Here is a 26,824-nt window from a genome sequence, read left to right as displayed (position 1 = left end):
ACTTCTATTTTATAGTATATAAGATAGAGTCAATAAAATGTTCCAAGCATTCTCACAGAGTTACTATGACAATTCAAGAACTAATGTAAGCAAGAAATTTGTGCCTTGTAGAGTGCTTTGTAAATATTTTATTACATTGCAATATCTTAGCATTTTATAACTCCTAAAGCATTTTGTGGTGCCAAAAAATTTCCTAAAGATGCAGTCCCACATCTTTAAGTATAAATTATTCTTAAAAGTTTAAAAGTGAACCCATGCTAAAACTTTATTATAATCACATATCTAGTAAGTGGTAAGGCCAGGATTTTAATCAAGTGCCTTACCCATTAGATATTTTTTATAGTAATAGAGATAAGATGACTAATCTATAGAAAATCAGTACTGTGCCACTTTCTAATACCTGATCTGTTAATCTCATATGATTATAAAAAGGCTTCAGTTTCCTTGAATTAGAATCCATGGCACAAACCTCTATTTTTCTGATAAAGAACCTGACAGTTACCAAATCCTGGTTATCTCATTAGAGAGAGAGACTTAAGGAAGCCCCTGGAACAATCTTTATTCTGCTATAGGAAATTTTAGGTAGATTACCTAGGATGACACAAGACAAGTATTTGAAAAAACATTCACCCTTTGTATCTGTCATGATAAATAAAAGAGAGGTCAGTGTTATGGACTGATACTTGTATTCTCCCAAAATTCTTATGTTGAAGCCTTAATTCTCAATGTGACTATAGTTGGAGACAGGGCCTATGGAGAGGTGATAGTTAAATGAGGGCATAAAGGTGGGGCCATAATACGATAGGGCTGATGCCCTTATGTGTGCTGTGCTAAGTTGCTTCAATTGTGTCCAACTCTTTGTGACCCCATGGACTGTAGCCTACCAGGCTCCTCTGTCCATGGGGATTCTCCAGGCAAGAATATTGGAGTGGGTTGCCACGCCCTCCTCCAGGGAGGGAGGGTTGCCATGCCCTCCTCCCAAGCAGGGATTGAACCCAAGTGTCTCTGTGTCTCCTGCACTGGCAGGCAGGTTCTTTCCCACCAGTGCCATCTAGGAAGCCCCGATCCCCTTCTAACAAAAGATAAACACCAGAGCACTATCTATCTGCCTCGTAAGGACACACAGAGAAGGCAACTACTTACAAGCCAGGAAGAGAGTTCTCACCAGAAAAAGAATCTGCGGGAACCTTGACCTTGGACTTTCTAGTTTGCAGAACTGTGGGAAATAAATGGCTGTTGTTTAAGTGGCTATAGCATTTTCTCATAGCAAGCCAAGCTCATTAACACCGTCAGTATCATGTTCATCCTTCATAACTGCTGATGTCAACTCAAGGGCAGGGCCAACCAAGCCGCGTCCAGCTACCAACTGGAAAGCAGTGTGGTCTGAGAGATCACATGAGGGTCTGACAACATACACTTGGAACCCATGAATGTATGAATGCCCTAGGTAAGCTTAGCATGAATGGGACTCTGTATAAACTGCTTTGTCTGGAACAAAACTGTCCAAGTTTAGCATGTTAAAGTAAATATCCTCAGGAAACCAATCAAACTAAATCAATAGAAAAATGGAAAAAAATTTCCTAAAGATGCAGTCTCACATCTCTAAGTATAAATTATTCTTAAAAGTTTAAAAGTGAACCCATGCTAAAAGTAGAAAGTAGAATTCCAATTAACAAAATTACAACTGAACAAATAAAAGAATTTCTATATAAAAATAAGTAACATAATTGTACTTTGTATCTTTCTTTTTCTACCAGGACACTGTTCCTAAATTAATCTATCAGTTTCCTAAGCTAGAGGAAAAGCTAGCTGAGGCCATTACATATAAAACAAGTACACTTTGAAATAATTCTGCAGCTTATTTTCCTTAGGATGAATATAAATCATTTCTTGGGAGCTGTGTCTTAATTTGAAGATGATAAACAAGTTTTCAAATGCAAACATAGCTTCCCAGAAAGGTCCATCCTAAATTCTGACTAACGGCAAAAGTCATAGTTGATAAAATGTTGCCACCTACCTTATCCTTTTACTCTCATCCTCTTTCAGATGAGTTAAATAGAATGTCATTTGGAGACATTCATTCCATGTAAGGCACTACTCCAAGTGCTTATGGCAGGCTCTGCTAATTTTCTTGTCAGTCTCCACAATATAAAAATACTAGTTTGGCCAAATAGCTCCCCAGCTAAAGAAAACATTTCCCAGCTTTCATTGCAGTTAGCTGGGGCCACATGACTAGGTTCTGCCCAATGAGACGTAAGTGGAAGTGATAACTTCCGGGTCATACCCTCGGAAGGAAAGATGTGTTTCCTTCAGAGTTTCTCCTTCCTGTGACCTGGAATGTGGAAGTGAGGTTGAGTTGAACATGTGGGGAGAAAAAAAAAACGGAATGCAGATCAGAGGTGGCTAAGCAACAAGATGGAGTAGCCTGAGTTTCCAAAAAACTGTTATTCCATTCATGGGTTGTTAGGTAAGAAGAAACAAGCCTCTAGTTTGTGAGAGTCACTGTATTCTTGAGCATTTGTTATAGTAATCTATCTTGTATTTTCATTAGTAAAGGATTGTACATATACTTTGTGAGGTACACTACCTCACTTTTATTAGAGATTGAGGGTTAGAGAGATTTAAAAACTTTCTTATAATCACATATCTAGTAAGTGGTGAGGCCAGGATTTTAATCAAGTGCCTTACCCATTAGATATTTTTTATAGTAATAGAGATAAGATGACTAATCTATAGAAAATTAGTACTGTGCCACTTTCTAATACCTGATCTGTTAATCTCATAGGATTATAAAAAGGCTTCAGTTTCCTTGAATTAGAATCCGTGGCACAAACCTCCATTTTTCTGATAAAGAACCTGACAGTTACCAACTCCTCCAGGATCTTTCTCTCTTGTTTTCCTAATGGAACAAACTATTCCTGGACTGTCCAGTAGAGGGCTAATCAGAATGCCCTAATAATTTACAAAATAATACATTGGGAAATCACAATGACTCAGAAACAGATGAGAGGGGTTTTTCATGTGCATTTTCTTCCCTAGTGTTATCCTTAGGTTAACATATAAATTTGTTCTCAGAAGGTAATATGCATGTATTCATTCAACATTTAACAAGCCTACTCTATGTCAGGTATTTTAGATATTAGGGAGACATCAGAAAACAAACTAGACAAAGTCTATGCAAGCTTGGAAAATATACTCAATCAAATATACTGGGAACAGTGTCCTATACAAGTGAATATAACAGCCTTTCAATACGTGTCAGAAATTTGTATTTTTTAAATAAACTACATTTTGGAATAAATTTGACTTTATAGAAAAATTATGAAGTTAATACAGAGAGTTCCTGTATATTCCTCACCCAGTTTCGTCTAATATGAACACCTTATATTAGCATGGTACATTTGTCAAAACTGAGAAATAAATATTGGTACATTTCTATTAACAGAAGTCCAGACTTCATTTATATTGCACTAATATTCTTTCCGCATCCAGAATACAATCCCAAAATACCATATTATATTTACTTATCAAGCTTCCTTAGTCTCCTCTAGTCCCTGACAGTTTTCTCAGTTGTTCCTTTTTTTTAATCTTGAAGTTGAAAAGTTTGAGAAGTACTAGTATTTTGTACTAGTACTCAATTTGGGTTTGTTTACATGTTTCTTTCATGGTTGATATGGAATTATGAGTTTCTTGAAAGAATACCACAGAGGTAAAGTGTCCTTTTTACCACTTCATATCAAGGAATAGGTGATAGTGATGACTTACTACTGGTGATGTTAGCCCTGATCTCCAAGGATGCCTACTTCTGTTTACAGCTGCTACGCTGCGTCAGTCATGTCCGACTCTGTGCGACCCCATAGACGGCAGCCCACAAGGCTCCCCCATCCCTGGGATTCTCCAGGCAAGAACACTGGAGTGGGTTGCCATTTCCTTCTCCAATGCATGAAAGTGAAAAGTGAAAGTGAAGTCGCTCAGTTGTGTCCAACTCTTAGCAACCCCATGGACTGCAGCCCACCAGGCTCTTCTGTACATGGGATTTTCCAGGCAAGAGTACTGGAGGGGGGTGCCACTGCTTCCTCCTCCTCCTCCTCCTCCTCCTCCTCCTCCTCCTTCTTCTTCTTCTTCTGTTTACTAGAGAAGGTATTTAGAAATTCAGATCTGGATACTAGGTGTGCTCAGTGCTACTGAGGTATCACTGTTTCTACCCTTTTCTTAGTGAACAATATGATTGTAAAAAATTAAATAAGTTTTGAATGTCAGAACTAATGATCTCCATTTGTATATGCCTGCATCAAAAATAGTAAACTTATTTGGGAATATATACATATGTATGTACACGCATTAATTTGGAGGTGGTAAAATAATGTTATAGAATGATAAATGCATTCTTTAAATGCTACATTTCTGTCCTTTAAATTCTAAGATACTAAGTCTTAAGGAATTTATACAAGAACACACTTACTCTTAGCAGAAATGTGTTTTGGAAGGCTCCTTAAAAGAAAGAGGGCATGACTTTCTTCAACCTACCCTTTAGACTGCTGCCTGGCGAACAGAAGTGGTAAGTGGGGCTCCAGTAGACATTCGAAGTACCAGAGCCATATTTAGGACTGGCAAAATGTTGAGCTAAAAAGACCCTGGTTTCCTTAATGAATTTTTGCAGGCATAATACAGATGTTGGATTGTAGACCTCCAGACTTCTTTTGTGTGGGCGAAAAATAAACTACCTTCATAAGCCATTACTATCAGAGTCAAGTGTAATTCCTAACTAATATAGGCAGTTTTTAGAAGAGGCAGAAGGAAATGGTTTCCATAACAAGGACTTTAGTCCATGTAATTATCAAAACAACACTATGCTTATAACTGAGAAAATGCCACTATTACACTTGCTTAGGTATATAAAACTCAGTATTGAAACTAAGCCAGAATTTAAACCAAACCCTATTCTCCCATCACAACATGCTAAAACGTCTTGCTTACAGTAGGTACTTAGAACTATGTCAGTTACTAGTAATGGGTACAAACATTTTTTATATCTCACTCAACAAGTAATATAGCACAATATTTAAATAAGTAAAATCAAATATATTTAAATATGCAACAAGACAGAAACATGAATCCATAGTTTGAGCCCTCCTACTGCTCTCCATGATCAGATTTCAAACAGTAGAAGTGGCATCAAGGCTATTTTTTTTTAAATTTTTATTTTTACTTTATTTTACTTTATAATACTGTATTGGTTTTGCCATACTATTTTTGAAGTATAACCTCAGAACCTATTGCCTCTGTCCACATATGTAGTTTTTCTCTCTGGGTCTGAATGTGACACCATTCAAACCATCCATCAATCTATCCCACCTGCTTATGCACTTATGTTTACTGAGCATGTACCATTTGCCAAGCAGCTTTTACTTCCTGCATATAGCTTTTAGCTATTGTATGTACAATGTTGAATAAGACACAATTCCTCTTCTCCAAACCTTATAGTTTAGTGAGAGAAATCGAAAAAGAAATAGTATTCAGTTACAATACAATGGGTTTTCTCATCCTCAGCACTAGTGACATTTAGTACTGAATGATTCTTTGTTGTAGGGGCTTTACATTGTAGGCTATTTAGCAGCCTCCTGGCTTCTACTCACCAGGTGCTGGGAGCACCCCAATTCTTTATTACAACCAAGTATCTCTAGACATTGTCAAATGTCCCCTAAGGACAAAAATTACCCTCCTACCTCCCACTCCCACCCTTCTCCCTCCCACCCTAACTGAGAACTGCTCTAACAGAGTATAATCCACCATAAAACTACAAAAGATGGGTATTTAATAATGGAGGCCTGAGGTCAAAAATTTTTCTGGAGGAAGTCAGTCTTGCACAGAGGTTTGAATGTTCAGTAAAACTCAGACAGGTAAAGTAAATGACTGTATGTATTTATTTATTGTTATGTGTAACAAGAAGGTCTTCTAAGCATGTGCAAAGACTCAGAATTTATAGGGTACAATATATCTGCTAGAAAAAATGAGGTTTCACCTGCTTAGCGTGGCAAGCAGGTTAAATGCCAGCAGATGAATGCAGAGATGTAGTCATGACAAGATGAGAGATTGTAATCAGAAAAAGCAAACATTTGAGGAAGAAGGAGTTCACTTTGGGATGTGTTAAATTTGAGTTGCCTGAGGGACAAACAGGTGAAGATGTTTAGTAGAAAGTTAGATTTTGTTTTTGGAACATAAGGATGTGACTCAGGCCCTAGAAGAGACACTAGCTACACACAGAAGTTGTATGTATGGATGAATGGCCCAGGGAGAGTAGAGTTCCAGGAAGGAGGAGCCCATGAGCCGACAGTGGCAAAGTGGACAGAGGTGAGTGACAACAAGGGTGATCATGATGTCACAGAGGGAAAATGAGAGAATTTCATAATCACAACATAAAGATCAAGTAGGCTGAGGAGGGGGACATGCGACTGGAGCTGGCAATGGAGAAGACACGGTAGCCTTTGTGAGAACCAAGTTATTGGTATGTTCTTACAGTGGGCTGGAGTGAATGGGGTGGGATCAAGGAGAGATAAAGAAATTTGCTAAGTGACAAACACAGCCAGAATGAAAAAACAAAAGCAAATGGAAGGTGGGTGGGGATGGGTAGGAGGAATTTTTAGCATGAATTCAGGTTAGCTGTGGCTGCTGCTTACAGGCTCTGCTGTTGTTTCTGGCTTTCTGAGTCTCCTGGGTATTCATATTAAGCTGTCTCATAGAATTTCTGAATGTGAGCACTTAACCGGACTGTTTTTGCCTCTTCACAATATGCCACATGATTCAGGGTGACTTAACAGTGCCCCTTTACTTGTCTATGGTATGTCTTCTGAATAAACAATCAATTTTTTATACCCTACTTATTCGGCGCCAATATTATTAAGTTCCCTTCAAAGACACAATGATTCTAATAGTTTAAAAGCAAGACAATAGCCATTTTATCAAGCTCTAAAATATATTTACATCAAGTATGTTTATGAAAATCTTCTCTTGAATCAAGAGGTTTTGACCTAGCAGTCTTGAATAACTGAATCATAGAAGGCAAAAGCTAACAGGGATTATAGAGACCTTCCTCTTCTTTCTTCATCCCCATCCATTCGGTGATTTTAGACAAATCCCTTTCCTCACGTCTTACAGTCTTTCCCCCTCCACTCCATAGCCGCTACTCTCACTTTCATCACCTCTTCCCTGTGCCTCTGTGAGAACCTTCTAGGTGGGTTTCTTGCATCTAAGCTTTGTCATATTTGAATAGAGTGGTCTTCCTAGAACACGTTTATGAAGAGCTGACAAACTCTACTTGAAACAGCCATGGCTTCCCATAAAAATCCAAACTTCTGTGTCAAGTAAAGCCTTTTCCACCGGTTCTAGCTATCCCATGCATGTTTTAGCTCATGCTTGCATTCTGCCCACACAGGCTCTCTGTAGGTCTTGAGGCTTTATGCTGCCTTAGCCCTATAGTCCTGTGCTCTTATACTGTCTGTATCTTGTTCATCTGGTGAATAACATCCAAATTCAGTTCAAATTTATATTATGTATTATTCAGTTCAAATAATATTCAAATTCATGTTCAGTTCAGTTCTTCTCTATAGAGTCTTTGTCAATCTCCTTTCTTTCGCCTAAACCCAGACAGAACTAACTATTCTTTTTGTGGTAACCCACCTCAAGAACAAAACTTGTACCTTACATAAATATCTGTTATTACTATCAAAACCACTTTACTGCAAGATACAGAAAAAGTATTTGGTAAAATTCAACATCCATTCATGATAAAAATTCCTACCAAAGTAGGCATAGTGGGAACATAGTTTAACATTATGACAAACCTATGGCCTACATAATACTCAATGATGAAAAGCTGTAAGCCTTCAAACTAAAATCTGGAATAAGACAAGGATATTCACTCTCACCATGTCTATCAATATAGTATTGGAAGTCCTAGCCACAGCAGTCAGACAAGAAACAGAATTAAAAGGTATTCAAATTGGAAGGGAAGAGGTGGAACTTCTACCATATAGAGATGACATGATACTACATACAGAAAACCTTAAAGAATTCAACAAAACTGCTGAAACTGATTAACATTCAGCAAGTTAGCAGGATACAAGATTAACGTGCAGAAATCTGTTGCATTTCTTTACTTTAAAAGTGAAATATAAAAAAGGAAAGTAAAAAAAAAAAATCCCTTAAAAATTACATTAAATTACTTAGGAATAAATCTGACCAAGGAGGTGAAAGACTGCTATGCTGAGAACTATGAAACACTAATAAAGGAAACTGAAAATGATTCAAAGATATGGAAAGATATCCCATGCTCTTGGATCAGAAGAATCAATGTTATTAAAATGGCCATACTATGCAAAGCACTTCCAGATGTACAAGCTGGATTTAGAAAAGCCAGAGGAGCCAGAGATCAAATTGCCAACATCCTCTGGATCATAGAAAAAGCAATAGAATTCCAGAAAAACATTTACTTCTTCTTTGACTATGCTAAAGCCTTTGACCGTGTGGATCACAACAAACTGAAAAATTCTTAGAGATAGGAATTCCAGACCACTTTACCTGCCTCCTGAGAAATCTGTATGCAGGTCAAGAAGCAACAGTTAGAACAGGACATGGAACAACAGACGGGTTCCAAATCGGGAAAGGGGTACGTCAAGGCTGTATATTGTCACCCTGCTTATTTAACCTATATGCAGAGCACATCATGCAAAATGCCAGGCTAGATGAAGCACAAGCTGGAATAAAGGCTGCCAGGAGAAATATTAATAACTTCAGCTATGCAGATGATGCCACCCTTATGGTAGAAAGCAAAGAAGAATTAAGGAGCCTCTTGATGAAGGTGAAAGAGGAGAGTGAAAAAGTTAGCTTAAAACTCAACATTCAAAAAATGAAGATCATGGCATCTGGTCCTATCACTTCACGGCAAATAGATGGGGAAGCAATGGAAAGAGCAACAGACTTCCTTGGGCTCCAAAATCACTGTGGACAGTGACTGCAGCCATGAAATTAAAAGACACTTACTCCTTGGAAGAAAAGCAATGTCAAACCTTGACAGCATATTAAAAAGCAGAGATATTACTTTGCCAACAAAGGTCCGTCTAGTCAAGGCTATGGTTTTTCCAGTCGTCATGTATGGATGTGAGAGTTGGACTGTGAAGAAAGCTGAGCGCCAAAGAACTGATGCTTTTGAACTGTGGTGTTGGAGAAGACTCTTGAGAGTCCCTTGGACTGCAAGGAGATCCAACCAGTCCATCCTAGAGGAGATCAGTCCTAGGTGTTCATTGGAAGGACTGATGCTGAGGCTGAAACTCCAATACTTTGGCCACTTCATGTGAAGAGTTGACTCATTGGAAAAGACTCTGATGCTGGGAGGGATTGGGGGCAGGAGGAGAAGGGGACGACAGAGGATGAGATGGCTGAATGGCATCACCGACTCAATGCTCATGAGTTTGAGTGAACTCCGGGAGTTGGTGATGGACAGGGAGGCCTGGTGTGCTGCAATTCATGGGGTCGCAAAGAGTTAGATATGACTGAGCGACTGAACTGAACTGAACTGAACTGAAACTAGAGCTCTCAGCATTATACCAGGACACCACCTCATCTGTTTAAAAAGTAGGTACCCAGGGCCCAACTTTATAGGTTACTACCTTGATTGAACAAAGTTTTAATACCAAATATTTGAGTAAATATTTGATGAGAAAATGGTACTCCTTTCAGATTGAGAGAGGAAAGTGAGATGAATAATTTTAAAGTGATGTATTTTTTCTCATTTTCTTTCCTACTCTCTGCCCCTTCTACCTGGTTGATCAGTTAACATCATTTACATATTTTTAAAGTGTTCAGAATCCCTAAGTATATACCCGCTGAAGAAAAATTAAGGATTGCCCCCATTCTTCTTGTTGACAGAAGAAAAATCTGTCTTAGATTAAGAATTTTCTGTAAGTACTTCATGCTAAAATAATCAAGTAGTTTGAAATTGTTTTTGTTTGTATTCATTATTTAAAGGTATGCATCAAAAGGAGAGAGTAATAATTTCTAGACTTTCTTGGAATTATATGATTACATTGCTTTATCTGAGGAAACTAAGTTTGTATTAGATGACAACTTTTTTCTAAATGGCCATGAAAATAACTAGCTTGTCCTTTTCATTCATGATCACAAACAAAACAGAACATTTAACTGGTGAATATGTTTTTTTGGAATGCTTTAATAGTTCTTAGTATGTAACATTAATATGTAAAGGCCCTAAAGAGTCCATTAAAACTCTGCACAACAAGCTGCATTTTAATAATGCAGAGATGATGTGAGATGAAAGCCAATTTCTGCCATTTAGGTAACATAAGCAAAAAACAATTTCCTGAAAGAGCTGAAGCTTATAAGTAAGACACTTAAAATGAACATGTTCTACAGATGGCAGAACTTAACATTGGCCCCAAAAGCACAGGAAAAAGAGAAGATTAAAAAAGATTGCTTCCAAACCCAGCTTTTCTTTCAAGTCTTCTGCTCAAAAGAGGATCAAGGGTACTAATGAATATTCAACTTCTAGTTTCTTCTAATAATAAATTCCATTTCTAAATCTATTAATATGAAGTAAAACAACCTTGCCCTATATTTAGTTTCTCTCAAAAGATAAAGTGGTCTTTCATATCCCTTTGGGAGCTGATGGGGCTTGAACACGATAAGACTTGACTTTCTGGTGGTGGCGGTTTAGTCGCTAAGTTGTGTCCAACTCTTGCCACCCCATGGTCAGTAGCCTGCCAGGCTCCTCTGTCCTTGGGATTCTCCAGGCAAGAATACTGGAGTAGGTTGCCATTTCCTTCTCCAGGGGATCGTCCGGACCCAAGAATCGAACCTGGGTCTCCTGCATTGCAGGCAGATTCTTCACCAACTGAGCTATGAGGGAAGCCCTGACTTTCTGTGGTGAGGTCAAAAGCTGGGTGCCATTTTCTCAATGCCCATCTCTAACCACCATTGGAAAGGTGAGCACTTTGCAGGCCCTTTTCTTTGGATCCACAGTGCTTCTGATTTAAATCAGAAATCTTGTTCTGAGCAAATTTTCATTTCAAAGAGGCAGAATGAATAAGGAAGATGGTTTTTCTCATCTCTGTATTGAACATCCCACAAGTCAAGACCTAGTCCTGCCAATGTAAGAAGTGGGATCTGAGTTCTGTCAGACTTACCCACCATGATTGCTAAAATCATCTTCCAATTTAGTCTCTCTCTCTCTCTCGGGAAGGAGCCTGAGGGCATGAACACCACTCATTCATCACCTGCCACACCACAGTGATTCTTTGAGCAGACATCCTGGGCTGGCATATTTGCTTGACAGCTCTGAGTTCAGCATGCCTAGTGACTGAAGCCTCTTTTCTTTTCCATATAAATGTTATAGCGCACTGTCCTTTCTGTACATGGATGATGTTCCTGACCCACCATCAATGGTGGTGAATCTGAATGGCAAAATGTGATGATACAGTAGGGCTGAGCTTGAGGGGTAGACAAAGAAGGAAAATGTCACAAAATGGCAGAAACTCTTGAAGAACCCTACCTAGCATCTCAGAGAAAGCTCTGCATTAGTCTGCACTTCAGGATTTTAGAAGTCCCCACTTTCAGCCACTCTGGTATATTTTTCGTATTTTGGTCTTAGCTTTCAGGCAAACTTCTATTATCTAAAACGATTTTATATGTTGACTGGGATACCCTATATTTAAGGGACAAAGTAGCATTAAATAATAAGCATACTCAAACACTTTGGGGAAAATGAAGGAAGACGTGTCAGCTTTAATTTTGAATTTTCTTGTTACTTGTTAGTTTGCTCTTCAGTCTTAATGCCAGGAGGAAATAAAAAAACCATCATTACTCTCGAGTTGCTCAATGGCTTACATGAAGTGAACAGGGGGCTTGCCTCTGCTCTAACTGTTTTAATTTCTACCTGTATTAGCAGACAGCCCAGCACTGAATGACCCAGCTTCCAGTTCATTCTCCCATCAAATCCAAACAAGTCAGAGCTGCCCAAATACACACATTCCACAGGGAAAAGAGACCAGTAAAGAAGAGAAGATTAAGGAAAGAGAGAGCATGTGTACATTTCTAAAGTGGGCTAAATGGGAGGCTGTATTGGCACTTCTTTAATCCATAGCAATTTCCTGCACTCCAGAAAAGGGGAGAGAAATAGCAGTTTTCTTCAACCCCAATTAAAGTCCAGATTATATGTCTATTTCCTATTTGTTTATTTCCATTGAAACTGAATCTTGATACATGAAGAATGTTTTCTATAGGGTCCAAGAATTTAGAAATAATTGACCAAGCCTTACTCTACCTTAGCAGCTCCATGAACAAAAAGGAAAATGTCACTGAGACACCATAAGTTTAATCACTGGAATGTAAACAAGTTTAGAATTGTGAGACTGTCCTGTGTCAGTGATAGGAATTGATTCCTATGGAAACCTATGTAACAGGCCAATTTGGAAAAAAAAAACAAAACACAACAACAGATGTTACTGTGATATAAATATTTATTGCTAGTGTTGATCTGCTGATTTTTCTTTTGGGAGGCAGATAAAATATAGTCAGATATCTAATTCAAGATTCATTAAACTTTCACCATAAAGGCAAAAGTTCTAAAAAGGGGAAATGTAGACTAGTATAGCAGAAAGCACATGTTTAAAAAGGGCTGGGTTAACTTCCTTGCTGTAGAATCTGCGTGTGACCCTAGAGAAGTCACCTAAACTTCCCCTAAACAGGGAAACAAATATCTACATCAGTAGATGATGCCCTATTCCAAGGTTGTCAGAACTGAGTGAGAGAGGGAACAGACTCTGAGGACAGACAGCTGGGGTTTCAACACAAGCTTCACAGCCGCAGTAGAGTCTGGCAAATGAATGGATCTGTGTTTTAGGTCTCTCATTTGTAAGACGGGGATCATGTTGGATTTATTAATATTTCATGGTAGGATATGAGACAATGTATCCATGGGTGTTTAGTGCAAAGCCTGGCATCTGAGACTTTTACCTGCATCCATTTACTTGTTTTATCTGTGACTGTTGTTACTGTTGTTGCTATTATTATTACAATTGTTTTTCCATCCAGAATGTGCTAGTGCTCAATAAATAGTAGCTTTTATTTCTCCTTTAAAAATCCTCTTTCTGTCCCCTTTGAAGAATTTTACATGGTTACCACTACATAAATATCATTTGATGGTTTCAGCTTTCATTTTAGATACATGCTTTACCTGACACACTTCTGATGACTAATGGTAACCACAAACCTGGAAAGTAAAGGTTTACTGAGACTTCGGAGAGTTTCTAATTATCCAGCTACTTATTGCAAAGATAAAACATCTCAGTCCCAAAGTGGCTCATTCCTCACAAGAAACAATATATGAATATATACTTTATATATTTAATATTTCAATATAAATTATACCTATATATACAGACACACATATATCTATATATATTCAAACTCTTAGAAACTCTTTTTGTAGTCATATGAATTTTTTATGCTAGTATTTTTTATTCTTTTTACTGATTTGTTCCATATAATTAAAAATGCTCACTCAGTCCTCTCTGTATTATCTGTATACTATAGCTCCAAAATGAAATTTCTTCAGCTTCTCTGTGGTTCTTGGATTAAGGAAAAATGAGAACATTTCTATTAGAAGATGTTTTACTTTGAGTAGAACATAACTTTTGTTGACTCGGAAAATACAGACTGCCATTAAAGTGCTTAGAGGGACATGACTCTCGAGCAAGCAGGTAGAACTCGGTGGGATTCAGGGGATTGGGCTGGCTAATGCTTTTCCTACAAACCTTCTTAAAAGACTTTGTATAACAGTCATCCTTAGAAAGTTGCTCCCCCAGTGAACCTTTAACTTAATCCCTTCTAAGCTGGGTTAATTTCTTAGAAGCACCTCAAGACTGTTCTACCCAATGGTGACCTCAGCACCTGCTATGGCTTCAGAGTAGAGAATAAAAGCAACTGGCCCTTCTCCTTCTCCTGTGACTTATCCGTTGTTCTGCATACTTTACACTAGGAACGTGTTCTCCTTGGGGTTCACATAGATTCTCTCTCTTGTCTTTGTAAATTGGACATGGTGGAATGCGTAGATTGTCCTTAATAGGTAAACTGAGGCACAGGCAGAGCCTTTCAGTGATTTATCAAGCATCAGAGCTGTTAGGCTGAAGCTGAGGGTCTCCCTCCAGGTCTATTCCATAAGGCCACTTGGACCCCAAGGTCCCATCCACTCCAGCAACTCTAAGTGTCATACAGCTTCTTTCCCTATCCTCAGTGGAAAACAAGTCCAAGAGCCTATCTCATGCTTCCTAATGAGAAAAGATAGTCATGTTAGCAGTAGTGTGGTTAGTTATTTTGAGATTACAAATTGTGTAGGAACAGTATCTTTTCAAAAATTAAATCACTGAAATCTGAGCATACTCCATTTATGAAGAATAAAAAGTTATGAATGCTCTCAAAACTGAGGCAAATCTGAGGCTGGCGGATCTCTCTTTCTTTACCTGCTCTTCCTCCCTTTTTCATTTTTTTTTTTTTTCTGGAAAACACTTACACCTTCCAGCAGTGATGTAGTTAAGAGCGCTCTACATTCTCTAGTTGTTCACACAGGCAAACATAATGTCTACTTAGGAAAAAAAAAAAAAAACTGTTTCCTTAAATAACTGCCATTTTATTAACTCATAAGTATAGTACTGGCCACTGTTATTTAATAGTCTCAGTAACTTGGATGGCTAAAACACACAATTCAATCACAACAATCATTACACCATCTCCACATTTTTATAGAATGCTTTACTTTGGCAATAAGTAGACCTCATTAAACAGCTGAGAATGAAAGTATGACATTGCGATTAACTCCCTGTTACGCTTACAACAGCAGAACCCCACAGCAAATTTCATCTTGTAAAAGTGCTACTATTTGGTAACTGGGGAAAAAAATACTGAATGAAAGTACACTATAAGATTGTTGGACAATTTTTTTACATAAAAATATATTATAAAATTCTTTGGAATTATGTCTTATTATTTCATGGTCCAGTTGGGGTTGCTGCATTACATTAATTATTAACAAGGTAACAGAATGTTAAACTGAAAGTATGTTGGCTCTAGCTGAAAGTTGTATGTCTAAACTACTTATGGAAAGGTTTTCGCAGTTTAATCACCAGATATTTTACTCTGCTATGTCTTCATTTTTATTGGTAGCAGACTCTAATGCCCTCTCAAAACTCCCCAAAACCTTGTACTAAGTATATTGTAAGGAAACATTGTGAATCTTCAAATGGGAATACTGTCTGTTGCAACCTACATGGGGATCCTAAAATCAGTTCTTTGCAGTAAGCTTTATTTATTCAACTCACCATAAATAGTTATTATTAGAAGGAGAGACAAAGGAAATAACTTGTCAGGGTTCAATTAAATTTCTCCAAAATGTTACTATAAATTATGATAAAAAATGAGTTATTTGCTATTAGTAAGAATGAAAACCCTGTCTGGGATAAGAAACAGTTTCTTTAAACTATAATAAACACTGAAACATAATAAAAACAGCCTTCAAATATTATATATGACAAAGAATATGAAACTATCTGAAAAAGACAGCACTCTATTAATTTTATTCTGTTTGCTGTAGCATTTTAAATATTTTGCATTTAAACACTTTTTCTTCATTCCAAATTATCAGCAATAATAGTGTCCTCTAAGTTTTTTTTCAAATCCATGATTTCATTTTATTAAAACTCCATTTATATTTCTGAAATATAATTTCAATAAGAATTTTTGTTAGGAATATTTTTTAAATTATTGAATGGAAAAATATCCTCTCATTTATTATAATTCTATAAGGATGTGGGTAGTTCAATTTTCTTGCATATAAACAAGAAAAAAAATGCCTAAATACTTGAAAATACTCCTAAAAGATGACAAAGTTCTGTAGAGTACACACAGACCCCAGTGCCAAGAAAGGCAACTCTGTCCTCGCTATTATTAATAACTTGGTTCTACCAAAATTTCAACTATTAAGTTCAAACATTTTTATATACCATCATTTAGCCCAGCTTAGTTACAGCTAAGGTGACTATGTAATTTACCATTTAAACCAGGAGGGTTTTGAGAATGAAAGGAGAGGCTATTAATAGGCATAGACTGGGACTGTCCTAAGCAAACTGGGATAAATGATCACCTTAGTTATAGCAATCTTCCTTCAAGATCTTTCTAATATCATTAAGTTAAAGAGCACACGTGTAGTTGTCATATTCTCCAAACATAATTTCCACTACCAGGTCATATAAGTGATGATGGGAAAGGGAGGGGTGGAAGTAAAACAACCAGATGTATTTCTTTCAACTTTGAAAAGAAAAAGCTGGCAAAAAAGGACAAAAAGACCAAAGAAAATAAGACCATTTACTAGAAGAAAGTAAAAGTTAAAAAAAAGTCACTTTGCTGCTTGAGTGACTTACTTCTTATTTTCTTTTGAGCCCTTTGCCTACTAGCATAGGTTAGTAGTTTGTTTAATTTATTATTGTTAAGCAATTCTAATTTCAACTTCATTTGGCAGTAACACAAATAAATCTGAATAAATATTAGAATAAGAGGTGGTTAATTCTGACAGGTTTCATTAATGAACAGAGCTCAAAGCTGTAAAGGGTCCACTGCTCTGCAACGGCAGCTATGCTTATTTAGTCATTGTCACCTCATCAACATACGCTTTATCATACCTACTTTTTTTGTGTGTGGTACAGCAGGGAAGATGGTTCACCACCACTGGCTTCTAGTCTTCTTTGTGACTGCCTACATCTAAGCCCCAATGTCCCGAGTGTAAGTCACAGAAGATAATATCCTAAAATATGACTTGAGCCAGCTACTGGCACTTGGCCTACGGTTGATTCAGTTACTAAAACTACCATCATTGCTGCAAGCCCATTGTAAGCTGATGTTATTTTTGACATTAGTATTTTTTGATGTTATTTTTGACATTAGTATTTTTACATTATTTTGAGCTAGTTCAGATAAAGAGGAGGTGCGATGCCAAAACATGCTTTTTAAGTAGCGCTCTCATCTCAGGACAACAATATCTTATTCAAACTGTGATACAAAGCCCTTGTCTCAAGTGATAAAGGTGAACTCTTACTATGAGTTAGAAATGACTCACAGACTGCAGATTTATGATATCACAATAAAAAAACTTTTATACAAGCATAAAATAAATGTCAATGAAAAATAATAATCTGATTTTTATCTTTATTTAGCGTTAATCACTAAACAGAGAACTTATATTGTAAAAAGTAAAAACTATCACTTAAAAAATTATAAATCTGAAATTAGGACAATTCAAAGGAAGAATCATCCTTTAACTATCTGATCTTTGTTACTACTTTCAAAACAAAGAATTTGGCTTTTTTTTTTTTTTAAGTAAAAAAGCTTTCCTCGGCCTTTTTAGTTTAAATAGTTAGGCCTCTGTGTGGGAAACTGTGGGCTGTTTAACAGCTGTGTAAACTTCCTTTATTCTTTCCTGGAAAGCTCAAAAACTGCATTTCTATAGAAACCATATAGATAGTATAGCACTTAAAAGACATTTCCAGAGCAAATCTTTTGTAAACAGTTTAGGAGTATACATAGAATCTCTAGGAACCATGTTTTCCTCTCTTTTGAACTATATGAGCTAAACTCTTTAGCATATTTTAGAGAATCTAGTGATTAATACCTGTATTAGGTTTCTTTTGCTACATACCAAATTATCAACAAACTTATGGGCTTAGAACAACACTTATTTATTATCTCATTGTTCCACAGGTAAGAAGTTTGAGTGAGCTTGACTGGATTCTGTGCTTGGGATCTGACAAGGCCAGAATCAAGATGTAGTTCTTATCTAGAAGCTCTCAGTTCTGGTACCTGGATTACTGGTTCTGCCCTCTGAGTCATCCTCCCTTTTTCATGAACAGGAGCATACGTGTGCAACTGTAGTCTTATCAACCTACTTCCTATAGGTAGAATTTTGGAGTCCAACAGCCTCTTTTCATTTTGTACTCTCTTGTTTCTTTCCATGCAAATTGGTAGTGTCTCTGCTGATTAGACTTCCCTGGTGGCTCAGACGGTAAAGCGTCTGTCTACAATGTAAGAGACCTGGGTTCGATCGATTCCATGGAGAAGGAAATGGCAACCCACTCCAGTACTCGTGCCTTGAAAATCCCATGGATGGAGGAGGTTGGTGCAGGGTACTATCCATGGGGTTGCAAAGAGTCGGGCATGACTGAGCGACTTCACTTCACTGCTGATACAATTTTCTTAAGAACGTTGTGGATTTCTTGTGGATGGCACAGCAATACTCTCCATTACAAAGAAGCTACATCCACAACATTTTTTGAGATAATCCTTTCTCTATCTTTGGCTCTTGTTGAGATGACTGAGGGCCAAACAGATTTCTAGAAGATCTCTAATTTAATTGATGTATAACATTAATCTGTTATGACTGAACACTCATCTTTTAATCTTTCAAAGGTTACAACAAAGATGGTTGTATATGGTGATATAGCCATACCTTTGGCCTTTTTTAAATATATGCCATACTTTCAGAGGTAATCTCTTAATTTTAGCATTTTTTTTTCATCGAATAGGATGAGAATATCCCAAATATCAGGCCCTGGTTCCTTTTTGTTTAAGTTCTTCTTTCAACTTATATCTCTCTTCTTGCATTTTGCTTTAATCAGCAAGAAGCAGGGCACATCTTCAACATTTTGCTCGGAATTCTCCTTAATAAGATATACCCACTCACCTTTTACCAGTTTTTAATGTAACTGAAGGGCACAATCCCATTGAGCTTTGCCATTTTACAACAAAGATCTCCTGTCTTCTAGTGCTCAATAATATGTTCTCACTTCCTACTGTATCCCCACTAGCAACATCTTCAAAGTCCATATTTCTAAGAGTCTGTTCAAGGCAATCTAAGATTTTTGTACCATGTTCCTCAAAATTCTTCCAACCTCCAGCCACTTCCTTATTCCAATTCCATTTCTACATTTTCATTTAATTGTAATGGCAGTACCCCATTTCCAGGTATCTAATCTATCCCTTTGTACTAAGTCGCTTCAGTCGTGTCCGACTCTTTGCAGCCCCTATGGACTGTAGCCTGCCAGGTTCCTCTGTCCATGGGATTCTCCAGGCAAGAACACTGGAGTGGATTGTTATGCCCTCCTCCAGGGGATATTCCTGACCCAGGAGTTGAACTCGTATCTCTTAAGTCTCCTGCATTGGCAGGCAGGTTCTTTATCACTAGCGCCACCCGGGAAACCCTAATCTATCCTTTCAGAAAGATCCTATTTCCCTTGGGTTTTTTTCTTGACTTTTCTTGGTTCTTGTGTTTTTAACCACATCTGGTGCTTAGTATTTTTATTGTGGGTTCAGTGCATCATCTTATCTTAAATGGCACAGCAACACTAACATAGTTCAGTAGTAGTATCTATAAAGTATGTGCTACTATGTTTGTATTTTACAGATAAAATGTATACATTAGCACCTACGTTGGATATGGGCATGGCTTAATATGATGCTGATGACAGAAAATGCAAAGTTGATCTGTATCCTTCACAGTTATCTAGCAAAAGTCAGTACTACACTCTTGAAAATAAGCTTCTATTAGCCTTTCATGTTTCCTCTGTTACTTTTCCTGTGGCCACTTCATCTCAGCTTATCACACAATTAATATAAAGCTATTTTTGTGCCAGTCTTTCATGGGTTCTCTTGATAAAAACTAAATCCAAACAGCTTGGGCACACTGAAATTTTTCATTAAAAAACATGTTTATGATGTTTTTTAAAAATAAAATTTAAAAAATATTATGTTTGTGTTTTACAGTTAGGGGAAAAACTAGATAACTATTGCTTCATAAGCCTTTTAAAAAATATTTATGTATTTATTTGGCTGTGCTAGGTGTTAGCTGCGGCACTAAGGATCTTCATTGCAGCATGCGGGAGCTGTAGTTGTGGCGTGCGAACTCCAACTTGCAGCATGTACGACCCAGTTCCTGGACCAGGGATCAAACCTGGGCCTCCTGCATTGGGAGCCTGGAATCTTAGCCACTAGACTATCAGGGAAGTCCCCCATGAGCCTTTTTCTCTTGGTTTGACCAGTAAGTTCTAAATTTAAGTATCCTGATACAAAAAATTCAACATGTACAAAAGCCTTTAAAAAATTAATTCAACTTTTCACAGTGTGAAAAGGTAAAAATCATCTTCACTGGAGCTCAAGCATTGAAAATGTCAGTATGAAGAGAGAATCTTAAAAGATCCAAGTTAGTAAAAGAAAGAGTTATAATGTAGTTGCTATGGTAACTGCAGTATTACCCTGTTGCAAACTAGTATGTGGTTAGTAAAGTGCCTCTGTATTAGACTGTATTAGATTCTTTGGGATGGAAGGTATTCTATAAATCTAAATTATAAGAACTCAAAATAATATCGGTAAATCTTAAAATGTTTTCAAGAAGATATCTTAAAAATACAACAAAATCTAAAATCCATTACAATGAGCTTGTTTTCTTGACATGCCTGCAACTAACTCAACCGCCTCCTTTACCATGGCTGACTCACCTGTTCCAATGTGGTGATGCCACCTTGGGTGCAGTATTGGCTGATTTTTTTCATGAGAGATGTCAATAGTTGTTATACTATGGAGCTCATGATATTACACATTACCAAAGTTTTGAATTTAGATTGTAAAAAAAGCATCAAGTTGTAATAAATGCCATAATGAATTCCACGTACTTAAAGCTCTGTCTGCATAACAACTGGTATCTTCTAATATTGAGCTGTTTGGCACTTTGAAAAATCAGGCTTAGAATTAGTGTTCATCCTTCTAAAAAGAGTTTATTAATTCTTATGGTTCACAATCTTTATTTCGGGGAAAAAAAGACATATAGATATAAGCAGGGCTTCCCTGATGGCTCAGCAATAAAGAATCTGCTAGCAATGCAGGACACATAAGAGATACGGGTTCGATCCCTGGGTCGTGATGATCCCCTGGAGGAGGAAATGGCAACCCCTCCGATATTCTTGCCTGGAAAATTCCATGGATAGAGAAACCTGGAAGGCTATAGTCCAAAGGGTTGCAAAGAGTCAGACAAGAATGAGTGAGTGAGCACACATTGCTATACGAAACAGATTTTTATGTTGAATGCCTTTAGTATTTAGAGTGTAAAGAAGGAAATGATTCCTGAGGATACTGTTGTGAAAAATTCTAAAAGACATGAAGAATCGTTGTTTATCTGGATTATCAGGAAGCACATTATTTGACAAAAGGTAGAAAGTACGTGAGTAAAAGAATGTTTTAATAATTGTATTAGCAACTACTGTGTATGTGTGTATTGACAGATAACAAAACACCTCCATAGGAATGAACAGGTATTTAGACCTTTTGAGTAACAGATGGTATTTGACTTTTCCAACCAACCGCCTTGCTATTATATGTCTATCTTCTATAGAATCTCTTGAGTGATCTAATTACTGGCAAACTGGTTTGTAGTTCAAAAATACCCACTTTATAAATTGAGAAACTGAGCTCCAGGAAGGTTAAGGGACTTGCTCAAAACTATGCTATTTCAAAGCTGAGACTAAACTCAGATTTTCTGATTTTAAAAAACCTAAAGTATTCACTCCTTTATATATCTTAGTGCCAAGTACATGTGGATGGAAAGTATTTAAAATAACAGAAATTAATAGCAATGAAATGAGAATTCCTGATAAGTTTATATTACATGCTGTCACATCAAAGACAGAACATCCAAATGTTTGATTTCAGCTAATAGCTAAAATGTCTTAGTCACAGCTAAAGTAATGGGCAGAACTTAGAGCAATTCTTTTTAAACTTCTCTACTTAGTATTTTCCCCAAATAATTAAAAAATAGGAATATTTTTATTCCTATTTTTTATGGAATGTATAGAACTGTTTTCTACATAAACTTTCTTTTCTGTTAAAATACCTCCATTAAAGGAGACTCTATATTATTTAAATATTATGGCATTACATGTCAGTATAGTATTTTCTCCAAACTGGGTATCCAATAACTACTTTGGATGACAAAATCAACTCAGTTATTAAACCACAAACAACTATCCAGGTAGTGATTAAATCAACCACAGGATTCAGCAAAGTGGCCTCTTTGGAAATTTAAATACCATTTTGAAGACTGATTTCAGCTGTTTGATGACTCAGTAAAAAAAAAAAAAAGAGTAAATGATGGTGATTCAGGAAGAAATTCCTGCTATCATGATAGATAAACACCCTTCTCCTAGCCTCACAGCCTATGAGAGAAGTTCTGACCTGGTCTGTCTAAGCAGATTCCTCATGGTGTGTGGACTGCCCTGACTACTTTGGAATAAGGGGAAGCATCAGAAAATGTCTCCACTAACCTATATCTCAGTCTCACATTTGTTGTTCTGTTTGCTGGTTCATTAGAAACCTTAAGTGAAAACAATTCTAAACAGAATCTGTCTTCATTTCTGCCAATCTTCCAGCCTAGACCAGATTTATTGCGAGACCCAGCCACTGTCACTAATGAATTCCTTCCAACCTAAGGGTCAAGGAATAACAGATCCAATCTGAACTCTAATACTGATCTCAAGAAAGAAACTAACTCCACATATCAGAAACCAAACACAGCACTTGAAAACTATGTGGCATTTCTTTAGAATACTATTTTAATATGAAATTAAGGAAAGTCAACCAGAGGACATTTTAAAATGTTCTAATCAAAGAAGTATTGCATAACTTCCTTAGGTAGCTACTCTGAATGAGAAAAATATTTATCTGAATATGGGAGTCTGGTGAATTATGTATCTATTTCTACATCTTTTAGATCAAACATTTTCTCTCTCAAATCTTTGCCCAGGAATACTCCTTTAAATTGAAAGCATCAGTAACATAATTTTTTTATGTTGGTTCAACAAAGGGACTGCTGCTGCTGCTGCTAAGTCGCTTCAGTTGTGTCTGACTCTGTGGGACACCATAGACGGCAGCCCACTAGGCTCCCCCATCCCTGGGATTCTCCAGGCAAGAACACTGGAGTGGGTTGCCATTTTCTTCTCCAATGCATCAAAGTGAAAAGTGAAAGTGAAGTTGCTCAGTCGTGTCCGACTCTTAGCAACCCCATGGACTGTGACCCACCAGCTTTCTCCATCCATGGGATTTTCCAGGCAAGAATACTGGAGTGGTGTGCAACTGCTTTCTCCTACAAACGGGCAGAGCCATTTAAATTGTTTAACTAAAGTGACTATCTTGCATTTCTTGTTTTGCAGGATGCTGCTTGTTTTTATAGCAATCTTGACGACTACACCAGGAGGTACTTGAAGGCAAGAACCAGTCTTGTATTATTTCTTTTTCTTCCTCCATCACTGAAACCAGCATGTGGAGAATGCCCAACAAAAGTTTTCAGAATTATACCACTCTCACAGAAAAGACCCACATTCCATTTAGGGAAAATGTTTCCAACTTCCACTTTCCCTACATAATAACAGCATTTAAACTCCCACTGGCGAAGGAAATGGTGAAGTGCAGCTAAGTTTCTCAAAAGATTCATGACTGTATGTGGATAGAAAGAAAAAAAATAAATGACAAGGTGAAGGTAAATTATAAACATGGACATTCTTGGATGAATGAAGGCACATAACCCACTTGGGTATTCCAGTCAGCACCATTTTCTTTGAATACAGAAGATAAAATGGCACAGTGTTACGGTCCTTTGAGAGCATTAGAGATTCTGGGTATAATCCTTTGGCAACATTTAGAAACTACATTTAGGTTTGGGGATGCTGCCAGCTCATTTGGTAACTTTGTGCTGAGGAGGGGTTAGGTTTTAGTCTGGATAAAGCAAGAAAAAGATTTTGAAGTTCACTAAGTAAATTCTGAAACTATCCCAAAGCAATAATAAAATATTCATTTCATATATAAAATTCTTGGTTATTATCTAGGATTGCCATTTTTAAGCCTTTATGAAACTAGATAACAGGTATGGAATAAACAATTTTCTGACTTCCAACATAAGTTGTACATGAAGTTTCTAAATCCATGTATGATAACAGTTTTATACTGCTGATTCTGCTTTTTTTTTTAAAGCTCTGGCATTATGTAAAAAAAATAAAAAGAATCTGATATAGAAATGTAATTTTGCTTTGTGTCTAAGTGATTTGAAGAATCTTGTTTCAAACTTGCATTCACCACTTGAATTTAATGACACAGTTATGACAGATGTGAATAATTCTGAGTTACTTGAAATGTATTAATTGAAATACATCCATTACAAATGTTTCTTGGGATCAGTTGCTACAAGGTCCCTTAGAATCAACAGAGCCATCAATATTGTTATACTAAAATGTCATAATCAAAAGAAAAAAGTTTTTAAACATCTTTTCTCCCAAATATGCTATTAGGACAATTTGCTTTTTTATTATCTATTTCTCCATTTAAAGCTGTGAACTGCTATATATGTTATGATGACAAGGTCCAAGGAGTCAATGAGAAACAGATTGCAGGGCAGGATCAAAATGGTTCCCATTTTTACCACTTTTTTTTTTAACCTGCAATTCTCATCACATTGATGAGAGGTATACATAAAGTCTATAGCAACAAATAAAACTAAATGTCTCTTTACAGTAAGTTCTAAAACAAAAAAGAAAGATAACACAAGTATTGTACATAAGGATTTATAGGATTGCTCACCACTGACATACTGCTTAGGCTCACTAGTAGTAGTCATCATTTTATTTTGTAAACTGTCTGAGACTTGATTAGGAAACATCCTGAGAAGATGTTTATGCAATACTTAAAATAAAATGAGCAATTAGGATCACACCATTTTTATGTGCTTATTTTTAAGACATTGAACAATTATGTATTCAGTCTCATTAGCCAAAATAAAACATGCAAGCTTTTTAATATTTTTTAAAAGTGTTACAATAATCATAAATATTCTACTTAGCAAATCACCTGGCTACCAACTTGGACTTGCAGTTTTAAATGTTAGAATACATTTCTCTTTTAGCCCACCTAGTTGTAAATTAAATTTTTTGCCTTCTCTATAATGATAACTACTCTACAATTTTTCAAGAGAAAATATCATACATATTGCCAATATATGAGAGTCTGGAAAACCAGAATGATTTTTCAACTGGAGTATTATTATTTTCTTAATGGAAGTTATCATAATTCAAATGTTACATTAGAGAATGAAATCCTGATATTATGACATAAATTACATATTTGGAAAATTCATGTATTGCTAACAGGCATGTCTTAAGCAATAACTCATTAAATAAGTTTATTTTGCTATTTAATTTTCCTCATTATTATTTTAAAAACTCTCTATTTTAAAGATGCCAAAATTTTCCTTAACTACCTCTAAAGATACATGTGATTCCATAGATATCTTCAAATTAATTTGATATTAAATAATATAATTCTTACTATTTAATTTACTTCCTCATGGATTTGGATTGCTAGAAAATTGATTGGGCTTTAGCTAATAGCATTGCCAGGCCCCAAAAGAGCAAATGAGCATTGGTTCAGGAGTAAAACAATTGTGGATTCAGATTTGGTTCTGTACCTTTTGATCTGTATAGCCTTAAACAAATTAGTCTATCTAAGCTACAATTTCCTCACCTACACATTGAATTCAGTAATACTGCCCACCTTTATAGGGCGGTATTGAGGATTAAATGAGACAATGTGCCCTAACCTGTTAACCCAGGGCTTAACAGAGTGCACATACTCTGTATGTGTTAGCTGATGTTAGTACAATCTTCCAAAGCAACCTCCTAAAACAATCTGGGTATGCTGCAGCCTTGTTCAAAGTTTGTTGTTCTTTAGTAGCTAAGTCAGAGAAGGCAATGGCAACCCACTCCAGTATTCTTGCCTAGAGAATCCCGTGGATAGAGGAGCCTGGTAGGCTGCTGTCTATGGGGTCACACAGAGTCAGACACGACTGAAGTGACTTAGCATGCATGCATTGGAGAAGGAAATGGCAACCCACTCCAGTGTTCTTGCTTGGAGAATCCTAGGGACAGAGGAGCCTTGGCGGGCTGCTGTCTATGGGGTCACACAGAGTCGGACATGACTGAAGTGACGCAGCAGCAGCAGCAGCAGCTAAGTCATGTCCAACTCTTTTGCAACCCCATGGACTGCAGCTCACTAGGCTCCTCTGTCCGTGGGATTTCCCAGGCAAGAATACTGGAGTGGGTTGCCTTTTCCTTCTTCAAGAGAGCTTCCTGACCCAAGGATCAAACCTGTCTCCTACATTGGCAGGTGAATTCTTTACCACTGAGCCACCAGGGAAGCCCACAGATCAAAGTTTAAACATTGGTGAATCCTAGATCTTTTACTTAAAAAAATTTTTTTCCTAGGGTCTCAATTTTTCTGAAGAAAAAAAATTTTCCATTCCAACATTATGCAATGGCCAAGGACCTTAGAACGACAATATTATTTTATAATGTTCAGTGTGCCATGGTTAAGACATAGTGTAATCATACTGCCTATTTTTATGGTAATTTTTTAGTACTCAACGTGTTAGCTCATACATTATCTCATGCGACTGTAAGCAACAGTCCCATGAAGCAGGCCAAGTAAAGGCGGGGAGACAGCAGTTGGTTACTTGGGAAAGCTCACAGGACTATTTTCTGATGGAGCCTACTGGAGTTCAGTTCTTCTTAGCCCAGTACTTCTTCCTTACTCCTTCCCTATCTGAACCACAACAACTCTCTTTTAAACATTCTACAATATACACCAATATTTATCAGAAGTTAAATGCGAGTCTTTCTTC

At 36.9% G+C, this 26,824-nt stretch overlaps 1 protein-coding gene across 7 annotated transcripts in view; it reads right to left on the bottom strand.

Annotated features, from left to right (window-relative positions):
- Positions 1-26,824, bottom strand: part of ZNF385B (zinc finger protein 385B) — a 362,959-nt gene that overhangs the window by 130,947 nt on the left and 205,188 nt on the right. Inside the window, exons 1-2 of one of the 7 annotated variants that reach the window (XM_069574278.1) lie at positions 2,018-2,204; positions 1,144-1,216 (exon numbers count right to left, since the gene is read on the bottom strand). The exons of 4 other annotated variants lie outside the window; for them this stretch is intronic. The gene's annotated coding sequence lies outside the window, so the exon portion shown is untranslated. Of the gene's footprint in view, positions 1-1,143; positions 1,217-2,017; positions 2,227-26,824 lie in introns of those variants that run through there. 2 more of the 7 variants (XM_069574277.1, XM_069574275.1) reach the window with 2 other exon arrangements.

Source organism: Ovis canadensis, chromosome 2 (assembly GCF_042477335.2).
Source record: "Ovis canadensis isolate MfBH-ARS-UI-01 breed Bighorn chromosome 2, ARS-UI_OviCan_v2, whole genome shotgun sequence".
Lineage (NCBI taxonomy): Eukaryota > Metazoa > Chordata > Mammalia > Artiodactyla > Bovidae > Ovis > Ovis canadensis.
The sequence above is the reverse complement of the archived record's forward strand: the minus strand, read 5'-3'. Positions and strand labels throughout refer to the sequence as shown.